We start from the raw sequence: 12,742 nt of genomic DNA, 5'->3' as shown, positions 1-12,742 counted from the left end.
TTTAGCTGTGAGTAGGGAAGAATTATGAGGAGCCAAGTGACATTTTTGCTATGTTTGAAATCACACCACATCAGATAAATCTAATCATATTTACAGTGATTTCATAAAATATATTTAACATGATTTAAAATATAGTGACAATAGAGCTGATTAAGTTTGATTTTATACAGATGCAATCATACATATGATGATCTCTCTGAATTATCAGACATGCAGATTGGAAAGAAATCATCAGTAATGAAAAATTACACTGTAACAGCATTCATACTGCTGGGACTCACAGATGACCCTAAGCTCTGATTTTCATCTTTCTATTTCTTACCTACATGCTGAGTGTAACTGGGAACCTGACCATCATCACACTCACCTTTGTGGATTTCCACTTAAAACACCTATGTACTTACTTTTACAAAATTTCTCCTTCTTAGAGATATTATTTACAACTGCCTGTATTCCCAGATACTGGTAAAACACAGCAACGGGTGGTAAGATCATGCTTGAACCATCCAAGTGTTTTTTACTGACCTCTTTTCAGTAACAGAATTTTTTCTCCTGGCTACCATGTCCTATGACCATTATACGGCCATCTGCAAACCCCAGCATTATGTGACCATCATGAGCAGCAGAGCTTGCAGAAGACTTGTCTTTTGCTGTTGGTTGTCTGGATTGTTGGTCATGACCTCCCCACTTAGTCTTGGGTTAAATCTGAAAATCTGAAAACCCACTTAGTCTTGGGTTAAATCTGAAATTCTGTGACTCCAATATCATTGATCATTTCCTCTGTGAGGCTTCTCCCCTCTTGAAGATATCATGTTCAGACACGTGGTTCATGGAACAAACTGTTTTCATCTGCACTGTGCTAACACTCATCTTAACTCTTATGTGTATAGTTCTATCTGATACTTCTATTATCAAGACAGTTTTAGGATTCCTATCTGCTCAACAAAGGAAAAAGGCCTTTTCCACCTGCTCTTCCCACGTGATTGGGTTTCCATCACCTAAGGCACATGCATGTTCATCTATATGAATCCTACAACAAAGGAAGATGGGACCGTTAATAAAGTGGTTTCACTACTTAGTCTTAGGTTAAATCTGAAATTCTGTGATTCCAATATCATTGATCATTTCCTCTGTGATGATTCTCCCCTCTTGAAGATATCATGTTCAGACACGTAATTTATGGAACAAACTATTTTAATCTGCACTGTGCTGACATGCATCTTAACTCTTATGTGTATAGTTCTATCTGATACTTCTATTATCAAGACAATTTTAGGATTCCCATCTGCTCAACAAAGGATAAAGGCCTTTTCCACCTGCTCTTCCCACATGATTGTGGTTTCCATCACCTATGGCACATGCATGTTCATCTGTATGAATCCTACAGCAAAGGAGGAAGTGACCATTAATAAAGTGATTTCACTACTTATTTCTTCTATTTCTCCTGTGTTAAATCCATTTATTTATACCCTGAGAAATAAGCAAGTGAAGAAAACTTTCAAAGACTCAAAAAAACTGCATCATTCTTAACTAAGTGAAAAAAAATAGCAGCTAATAAAGTGAAAATAAAAGATGAGTGACTGCTAAAACTTTCTATTGAAGCTTAGAATTTTCTTTATCTTTTAATAGTTCATATTTAAGCTTGTTATATTTCTTGCCTTCTCTTTAGATTTACTTTCTTTGCACTTTAAGTAACTTATTTCTTTCCTTTGGGGTTCATTGAAATTTTTATAGGGAATTTATCTCTGTAAAAAATAGAAAAATACGTTTTGCTTCCCTCCACTTCACCATCTACAAAGCAGGTAGTATCACATTATCAGACTTCAAACTTTACTATAAAGCTAAAATAATCAAAGCAGCTTGGTATTGGTACAGGAACAGGCATATAGACCAAAGGAATAGAATTGAGATTCCAGAAGCAAAACCTCAATATCTCAACCAACTCATCTTCAACAAAGCTTCCACTACCCACCACTGGGGAGAGGAGAACCTATTCAGTAAATGGTGCTGGGAAAACTGGCTGACCACATGCAGAAGACTCAAACAAGACCCCTATCTATCCCTATACACAAAAATTAACTCTAAATGGATCAGAGATCTAAATGTAAAACCTCAAACCATAAGAACCTTAGAAAATGCAGGACACACCCTTATGGAAATTGGAACTGGCATCCAATTCCTGTACAAAACCCAAAACACACAGGCCATAAGAGATAAGATAGACAAGTGGGATCTCATTAAATTGACAAGCTTCTGCAAAGCCAAAGAAACCATCAAGAAAGCAGGAAGACAGCCCACAGACTGGGAAAAAGTATTTGCCAACTCCAGGTCTGACAAAGGCCTAACATCTAGGATCTACAAGGAACTCAAACGTGCTGAAAAGAAAAAAGCAAATAATCCCATTACAAAGTGAACAAAAGATATGAACAGACACTTGACAAAAGAAGACATACGAGCGGCCAACAGACACATGAAGAAAAGTTCAACCTCACTAATCATCAAGGAGATGCAAATTAAAACTACGCTGAGATACCACCTAACTCCAGTCAGAATGACCATTATCAATAACTCAAAAAATAACAGATGCTGGAGAGGATGTGGTGAAAAGGGAACACTGCTACACAGTTGGTGGGAGTGTAAACTAGTGCAACCTCTGTGGAAAGCAGTGTGGCGATTCCTAAGAGCTCTAAATATCGAACTCCCATTTGACTCCGCAATCTCCCTACTAGGAATATACCCCGAAGAACTCAAATCACTCTATAAAAAGTTACATGCACACGTATGTTTATCGCAGCATTGTTCACAATAGCAAGAACCTGGAACCAACCATGCTGTTCATCAAAAGAGGACTGGATTTAAAAACTGTGGCACATATACACAATGGAATACTACACAGCCATAAAAAAGAACAAAATCATGAATTTCGCAGCAATCTGGATGGAACTAGAGTCTATAGTACTGAGTGATTTTTCACAGCAATAAAGATCTGAGTATCACATGTTCTCACTCATAAGTGGACCTTGAACATCTATCATAATACTATAAGAAAAGGATCGACAGTGGTGGGAATCTACAGGGGGGACAGGGAGGGCAAGCATAGTGGGATTGATGGTAGTCAATATCTGTCTGGGGATGGGGGAACACCCCTTATCAACAAAGGTGCCTGAACGATGCATATTTGTATACCCAACCCTTAACTGTACCCCACAATTTTAAAATAAAAAATATGTTTAAAAAAAGAATAGAAAAATATTGTCATAAATTTACTTGGTGATAAATATAACCTCATATAATTATTTTATGGTATAATACAAATCATTTTTAGTCTTCCATAGAAATGAAAGAATAATACTGCTGATTACTGTATTCAAACGTGTACAGAATAATACAAAAAAATTAAGATTGGGAATTTTATATTAAAATATAAGATAGAAAGAATAAGGGCATAATGTAATAATTTAAGGAACAAATTGAGAAAGGAGATGATATCATTTCTCATATTCAAGGAAAAATATATTAAAAACAAAAGAAAATGTTGGATAAAATTTTATAAATATTCTTTATTCCATATAGCTATAGCCAATATAGCTGAGAGGAAAAGTTAAATGTGTGCAATCACAAGGTGCCAAAGATCCAGAGTAAACAGAAATGTAAATAATCACATCTATGGCCTGTGAATTCCCAGGAAAGCAAGGAATGGAGGATGAGGAGTAGCAGGTTACTGAATTACAATGACTAAATAAGTATCCACATAATGATGGGAGGTGAAGTTTCAAGGTCCAAGTGGTGAAAGTCCTTGAGACGTAACAATATAGCATAAGGGCAAGACTTCAAAAGTGTGAATTAGAAAAATAATTCCTCACTTTCATTAAAAAATGACAATTTTTCCTTTTTTAGTTACCTACATGCTGAGTGTAACTGGGAACCTGACCATAAATGAGGGAAAACATGTTTATGTTCCTCTGACTATCTAAAAGATAGATTGCACATTTCAGATTTCATAAAAATAGTCTATTAGCATATATGCAAATAATTAAATGCAATTAAAACAATTTCATTGGCACAAATGTAAATCTTTGAAAGTTGACAAATACAGATGCAATACAATAGGCATTTTATAGCAATTCATATAAGGCATTCAAAAGCTGCACTCAAAAGAAATTAAATAATTATTCATTCTCAAATATATACATTCTTTTTCATTAAACAGAACAAAAAATAAAGGAACTTCTCTATTATAAAATTTGTATAACCTATAACATTAATCCAAAGTACATAAAAATAGATTTTACTAAGGATAGAAAATTAAATAAATCTTAAAAACTAAAAATATCTAGAAATGATCCTTGTAAGACTTTGAGGAAAATTGATAAGTTTCCAGGAAAAAAATGAATAAATATAAAACAGAGCAAAATGTAAAAGATTACAAATGAAAAAGATCATACAAATACTAATACAGCACAAAGTAGAATATCTTTATAAGTGTATAGTTGAAATTCCACAGCATAAAAAAAATATGTAAACTCAGGGCTGATGACATTGTTTTTAGCATAACAAAACTGTAATAAATAATTCAAGAAGTGGGAAACATAAGCATATCAATCTCCATAAAGACGAGAAAGGCATGCAAGATTTACTATTAAAGAGGCGAAAGCATCAGATTACTTTACATCCAACCACAAAACACAAAATAATTATTATAATAATCTCATTATGATTGCAATTATCCAAACAATCAAAAACCTCCTCAATTTTATTATTGTAATTAGTTTTTAAAGGAAAGGTCTCTGTCACCTAGGCTAGAGTGCAGTGGCATGATCACAGTTCACTACAGCCTCAAACTCCTGAGTTCAAGCAATTCCCCACTCAGTTTCCCGAATGGTGAGGACTACAGGCATGTGCCACCATGGCTCTTTGGTTTGTTTGATTTTTTTTGTAGAGATAAGGTCTCGCTGTGATTCGCAGGCTAATAATTATTTTTATCATACCATTGAGACTGTATAAGGTAACTAGTAAATTCATTGATGAATATAAATAATTCAAATAGAATCCACCAAAATAGCAAAAAAGGTGTATACTGTAATCAATCAAGATTTATTTCTATCATACAAGGGTGGAGATGGTAGATAGATAGATAGATATAAGGGTTTTTATTAATAAACCAAGCTATATCTGACACAAAATGATTTATTGCTTCCAAAAATTTAAAGTAAAATGGGAATAGGACAAACTACTAAAATACAGTAAAAATGCCTTTTAAAACACCCTTGTCACAATTATATGAAGCAGCAAAACATTTGGACCCATTTTAATTAAAATCAATAAATAAAATGATCAACTTTATCATTAATAGCTCACAGTCCATTGTCATTTGGAAATGTCATAAAATTAAATAATTGAGATTAACATCAAAAAAGTTATGAAACTACTATAATTATAAATTATGAAAGACTTTTTTTAAGTTTGTAACTGTAAAAGGTAGATGTGTCTTTCAATGACTAGAATCTTAATATTGTCCATATTTTAAGCAGTAACATCTTTACTCTGTGGTGCATCAAATAACGGCATGCACTAAAACAAAGTCAGTGATATATGGTAATTTTGTAAATAACATTATTATGTACTTAGAAAATGAAATATAATAGGAAACTAATAGCCTTAATAAGACAGTTTTGTAAATTATTATTATTATTTTAGTTGACTGGAGTGCAGTGGCATGCTCATGGCCACTGCAGATTCGACCTGCTGGGCTCAGGCGATCCTTCCACCTCAGCCGTCCAAGTAGCTGGAACTACAGACTCACACCACCACACATGGCTAGTTTTTGTGATTTGTTGTAGAGACAAAGTCACACCAAATTTCTCAGGCTGGTCTCAAATCTCTGGGCTCAGGCAATCCTCTCACCTTGGCCTCCCAAAGTGTTGGGATTACAGGCTGAGCAATAAGTACCTTCAAATCAAAGTTGTTAATACACTGCCAAGGTATGATCATGAATTCAATGTATTATATCAAATAATCTATGAATTTAATACTCAAATTAGAATCAACTTTTTAAATTTTTCAAATTGGACAAATTATCTTTAAGTGAATATGAAAGAATGAAATCTTACAAATGAACAACACATAAAGGAGAGCTACTGTGTGATCAATACAGAGTTTAAGTTTAAGATTTTAAAATAGTTCTGAATATTCACAGTAGTAATAATTGTATGACATGTGAATGTATTTAATGAACTTTTATATTTAAAACTGGTTACAATGGTAAATTTTATGTTATTCATAGCTTACCATAATTTTAAAAATTAAACATTACTCAATTGTGACTTGCTTTACACAATATTAAAACATATAGACCAATGAAATTAAATTAATATGACGTTGGCATAAGAAAAGGTAAAATGATCAATAGAACAGTTTCAATTATGAAAGTATAGAATAAAGACAGCCCACAGACTGGAAAAAAATATTTGCCAACTGTGTGTCTGACAAAGGCCTAACATCTAGGATCTACAAGGAACTCAAACGTGCTAAAAAAAAAAAAAACACACACAAACACCCCCATTACAAAGTGGGCAAGAGATATGAACAGACAGTTCTCAAAAGAAGACATACAAGCAGTCAACAGATACATGAAAAAATGTTCAGCCTCATTAGTCATCAAAGAAAGGCAAATTAAAACTACACTAAAATACCACCTAACTCCAGTCAGGATGATGATCATCAATGACTCAAAAAGCAGCAGATGCTGGAGAGGATGCGATGAAAAGGGAACACTTCTACATTGCTGCTGGGAGTGTAAACTAGTGCCGCCTCTGTGGAAAACAATGTGGCGCATCCTAAAAGATCTAAAAATTGACCTTCCATACGACCCTGTAATTCCCCTACTGGGAATATACCCAGAAGAACTCAAATCACTCTATAAAAAAGATACCTGCACACATATGTTTATCACAGCATTGTTCACAGTAGCAAGAACATGGAACCAACAGTACTGCCCATCAAAAGAGAACTGGATTTTTTAAATGTGGTACATATACATGATGAAATACTACACAGCCATAAAGAAGAACAAAATCATGAACTTCACAGCAACCTAGATGGACTTAGAGTCTATAATGCTGAGTGGTCTTTCACAGAAACAAAGAACTGAATATCACATGTTCTCACTCATAAGCAGACTTTTAACAATTATCATAATGCTATAAATAAAGGATTGGCGGTAGCAGAAAACTGCTGGGAGGGAAGCAGGGAAGTGGGATTGGCAGTAGTTGGAATCTGTCTGGGGAAGGGTGAGCACACCTCATCAGCAAGGGTACCTGCATAATGAGTATTTGTATACCTAACCTTGAATCGTATCCCACATCTTTAAAATTTAAAAAAATTAAATAAATGAATAAAAAGAAAGTATAGAATAGTAAATAACTTATTATGAGTTTGGGGTTTCTGTTACACAAAAGTGGGAGAATTTAGTTCAGTATGGAAATGATGGTTTAGTTAATAATTGCTTCAGTAACAAAAGTGGTCTCTTATAAAAAGTTTTGTCTTTTATTCATGAAACAAAAGGTAACATTCCAAGTGGTTTAAAACGTGTAATTGAAAACTGAACACATAATAGTGTATTTATAAATACATGAGGCCACACGTAATTTAAAGACCAAAACTTAAGAATGTAAAGCAGAAAGCAGCAAAAGAAAGGGCATCTATTTGATTATATGTATATTAAACCATTTTAACTGGCAAAAGATACTACAAAAAAAGTATGTCAAATAATATTATTGAAACTAAATGTAAAACAGTGGCTTACAATGGGATGATGCCCAAAGTCTACCAAGAGATCTTGTAAATGAGCACTGCAAATAAAAATAAGCAAAAAAAACAAGCAGGCAATTTAGAGAATATTAAATTCCATTTAGTAAATAACATGATTGTCAATTGCATTAGTAACCAGTTTAATGCCAAGTAAATTTATCCTGAGTTATGTTTTACACCAATTAAGCTGCCAATGTTGAAATAATTTCTTTAACTTGTTATTGAGTGAGATCAGAGGGACAAGTTATTATTCTACAGAATATGTGGAAACTGAAATTGCTAAAGCTTTTTGCTAAGCACCTAGCAAAACAATGATCTTTTTTTAAAAACTTTATTTTATTATAGAGATGTGAGATAAATCCGGATTAGGTATGTAAGTAATCTACATGCATGTGAAGTTTGGTCCTCCAACCGGCCCTCACTTTCCCTGGTGTAGGACCAGGTATCCTTTATGTTGCCACATGCCCATCCTCCCTCCCCTGGCAAACCTACAACTTAGTAGAGCACATACTTTGACCTAGAAATTCCATTTCTGGGGGCCTAGCTCACCGAAATTACAGCAGCAGTCCCACTGTCTTCCAAAGGGAGATTCCAGACCCTACAGCTTTCCCAGTGCTGCTCTGGGTTATGTGTTCATGAGAGTCTGTACATCTTTTTATATTTTTTTAGATACTGGATTTTGGGAAGACGGGGACTGAACTGTCATAATTTGCTGATGTTTCCATTAGGTTGTTGGTTTCGCTATATTTTGTTTTATGCATTTCTAATAATTCTTATGATGAGGGGTTCTCTGCATATCAGGCAGTGGGGCAGCGTATAACGTGGTAACCAATGGCCCCAACCTCTGAGGGGCTGAAACAGTCAAGGTTTTCTGCAAATCTCTTTGTGACCTCAGGCTTATGGAGTGGTATTTATGAAACATTTCTGGTCATTAGGGCTGGAAGAAAAAAAATAAGACAGTGAAACAAGTGCCAGTTCTTAAATCTTCTCAGAAATGACAGAAACCAAGTACATTGATATTTGCTTGGCCAAAGAACTGAAAAAGACAACATTTTCCACCTTAAACAGTAAAAGGTACTACATGACCTCACCTGAGATGAGACCAGCCAGGAAAATCAAGACAGACACTTGTAGCAAACTGTCATTACCAACAGCAACACATCAACTAAGAAGTTGGATTAGGAAAAAAATTAGATTCCAGCTCAAACTGTGTTTTCACATTGATTGTAAAGAATGAAAAAGTATTCAGGAATAAGGCCTGAGGAGTTCAGTGTACGTCAGAATGTGCTTTTCTCCCTAGTGAGTCTGATGAGATGCAGTATGGAGAGAAACCTGATGACCATAACACAGCTGGGAAGTCACTCAGTCATTGTGAGCCTCTTAGTCAGAATCACAAAGTTCAAACAGGGCAGCAGTGTGTTTTGTTTTGTTTTTGTTTTTTTAATATAGTGGACAAGGGAAACCCTTTGACAAAGAGGCAATATTTCTTGTACATAAAAGGATTCATATGGGAGAGAACTCCTGTAAATATAACAAATATGAAAAAGTCTGTGATAAGTCAGCTCTCATTGCAAAAGAGATAAGTTAGGTAGGAGAGAATCACTATCAATGTAACAAATGAGAGAAAAGCTTTGTAAGAAATGAACACTCTTATGTCTTTATAGAGCTTAAATAAATACCATGACGCTAAACAAAGTAAGAATAATTTCAACAAGAAAGTACTCCTTACTCAGCTTCAGAGAACTCAGGAGAGAAGGGAACACTTTTGAATATAGTGTATGTGGTAAAACTTTCTATAGAAAGTCTAACCTTATTAACATTATCAAATATACACAGGAGAGAAACCTTATAAATGTAGCAAATATGAGAAACGTTTTATTAGCAAATCAGAAAACACATTTGGGGAGAAGCCCTATGCATATACTGAATATGAGACATCTGTTTTTCATAAGTCATACCTAACTGTTCGTGAGAAAACCCACACAGAGGCCAAATACAGTACCCTGTGAATCTTATGGTGGGAAATCATGTTTTGTAAAGTAAGCTCAGAGTGTACATATAAGAATGCACACAGTGAAGAAACCCTATGAATGTAACAGATGTAGAAAAACTTTCTGAGGGAGGTCAGTTGTCACTGTACATCAGAGAACTCACACAGGACAGGAACCCTAGGAATGTAAAGAATGTGAAGAAACCTTTTTGCCAGAATAACACAACAGGCTTCAGGGAACTCACACAAGAGAGAAATCGTATGAACGTAATAAATGTGGGAAATCATTCTACTGTTGGACAACCCTAACTATACATCAAAGAATTCACACAAAAGAAAACCTCATGAATGCAATGAATGTGGAAAAAACCTTTTCTAGTGTTTATGCCTCTCCAGGTATGAGAGAACTCAGATAGTGGAGAACTGTTGTTTGGAGACTGCCACTGTGTTCTCCAAAACCCATTCTCTTTCCTCTTGGAAACAGAGTTAACCAGCATTCCTCAGCCTGCCTTGACTATGGGCAGGATGACATTACTGAGTTGTGCCCACTGGAACATGGACACAAGGATGATCATTACTTCCAGGTTTATCCTACAAAAACATCCATGCAGTCTTCCCTGGCTTCTCCTGCTCTTTATAACTTAAGTGCATGACCAATCCCTGGTGGCCTTGGAAGCTATAGGCAGACTGTGGCAACTGATTAAACAACCAAGATACTACTCATATAATAAAGAATTAAAGTCTCCCAAATGCCTTAGTAGGAATTTTTTTAAATGAGCTATGTAATTTAAATGATATAGTTGTCCTCCTGACCTGTGTCAAATGCTGCTGTATCATCCTATCTCTAAGGGCACAGTCTTCTGCTACTTGGTTTGTTTGTTTACTTTTTTCTGAGGGTTTTTTTTTTCCCAACTTCATTACTCAGAAAATTGATTAATGGCTTTTGAATGTAGGTCACCAAGGACCGTTTGTTTTTTTCTATTAGTAACAGTTTTAGCAAATTAAAAAGTCATGCCCGATATTGTAAAAGCATTTCTCTCTGTTCTGATGATTTAAAATATCTTCCTAACAGTAACGTTCCTAACATTACTCAGCCCTTAATGTATTTTCTTTTCAGTGATGGAGCTAGTAAGACATTACTTGGAGGCTTATAATAGCTCTAAGTCCATCGTGAGGAAGTCTTTTCAGTTTGTTGGGAATGCAAATCATAGAGAGTTCTATGCATTCCCAAACATGCGAGTGACTATGAAGACATAAATATTTTTATAAATATACCACTTTTAACACTGAAGCCTTAATATTGCTGTGTTTCAACAACCAACAAAAACTCTGATATGCTAACAGAAGAGTAAGTATGATAAAGTTTGTCTCTTTGATTGTAATTCTCTTTGCAAAATCTAGGTTATATTTTTCCCTGGAAAAGAAAATGGATTTCAGTGATAATTTATTAATGTTTAATGTATTAAAAATGTATTCATAAAATGTAATTTTTTGGAATGAATTTCCCTTGTATAGGTAAATGTCATTGTCTGGGAGATTTTTATGCACAAGATACATAAATATATCTGAATTTAACTTAATAGAAGAAATAACTGGGGTAACTTTTGGTATATATTCAACTTCAAGTGATAAAGTATTTTTGTATGTACAAACTGCATAAACAAGACTTTGTATCTCCTCCCTATCCCTCAAAAATGAATAATATGTTGACCTAAGTGACAAGATCTAATTAGATTCCTGTATTCATTTTGAACATTTGTTAGAAAAATAAAATAAGCAGAAAAGTTACACTTTAGAGTCAATCTGTTTATTAGCTTATAGAATAAATTACAGTATCTTGGAAAAAAGAAGATGTATTTTGGGAATAGGTTTGTGTTCAAAGTTTGAAGGGCTAAGTTTTCACAGTGGTGCATACATCACTTGAGAAATTAGGAAAAAAGTTGTAAGAAAGGTAGGTGAGCTATAAAAAAACAACTGTTCTACATCTCCATTTGATATAGCTATTGAGTGAGAACCTAAATTTCCCAAGAGAATTCTAACACTTGGGTAAGCCATGATTTTTAATCAGTGATTCTTTCTTATTTGGCAACATTGTAAGGTGTGTAAATAATCACTACCAATTCTGCCCCAACTTCAACAAAAAAAGGAATACAGTGAGATAAACAATGAAGTGGATAAAATGAACTAGATGCAGAAGGGGAACATATTTTTTTATTCTCTTATACCAGAAAACCTCAAGCTTTGAGATATTGATTATGTAATTGGAAACGTTTGAGTCACTATTGGTGTTGAATCAATAAAAATAAGCTAACTCATTGACTGGAAGGTCGGAGAAGGAAGAGAAGGCACTCATCATTTGTGTTAGTAGTAAAAGCACATATATAAAGATAATTCATGTATTCGGCAGGGGAAGGTGAGCTGCATAGTCAGAGGTGGAGAAGGGAGGGGTCCTCATGACTAAAAGTTTCTCCTTAGAGTGAAATACACTTAACCTAAAAACAATCCAATAGACAAAAATCTTCTTTTGGCAAAAATTCCTCAATTTTTCATCTAGAGTCTATATTGTGAACGCAAATTCTATGTTCTATATGAACATTGTTTTCCAAAAGACCCAAAATGTCCAGAAAACATGAAATTTCATGATTTGGCTTGTGAGTAGGTAAGAAATCTGAGAGCCAAAAAAATTTGCTACCCTTAAAATTGTACCTTCTCAACAAGGGTACCTGCATAGTTAACATTTGTATACCTAACCCTGAATTGTACCCACATCTTTAAAAAAAATTAAAAAATAAAACTATGCCTTCTCAGCAATCTACTTAGTCATATAGGCAAACCATAAGCAGATTAAATCTTGAATACGTTGAGTTTTAAAACTGTTAAAATAATCTCTAAAAAAATTCTCTGAATATCACATACAGATTGAAGAGAAAGCAGAAGTCCACA

The 12,742-nt window shown here is 34.4% G+C and overlaps 1 pseudogene; it reads left to right on the top strand.

Moving 5' to 3' along the window:
• The first annotated feature begins 237 nt into the window (after positions 1-237).
• On the top strand, positions 238-1,530 carry LOC103269844 (annotated as a pseudogene).
• The last annotated feature ends 11,212 nt before the right edge of the window (positions 1,531-12,742 follow it).

Source organism: Carlito syrichta, unplaced genomic scaffold (genome assembly GCF_000164805.1).
Source record: "Carlito syrichta isolate Samal-C Ts95f unplaced genomic scaffold, Tarsius_syrichta-2.0.1 Scaffold309503, whole genome shotgun sequence".
Taxonomy (NCBI): Eukaryota; Metazoa; Chordata; class Mammalia; order Primates; family Tarsiidae; genus Carlito; species Carlito syrichta.
This window is presented reverse-complemented; position numbering and strand designations above follow the sequence as displayed.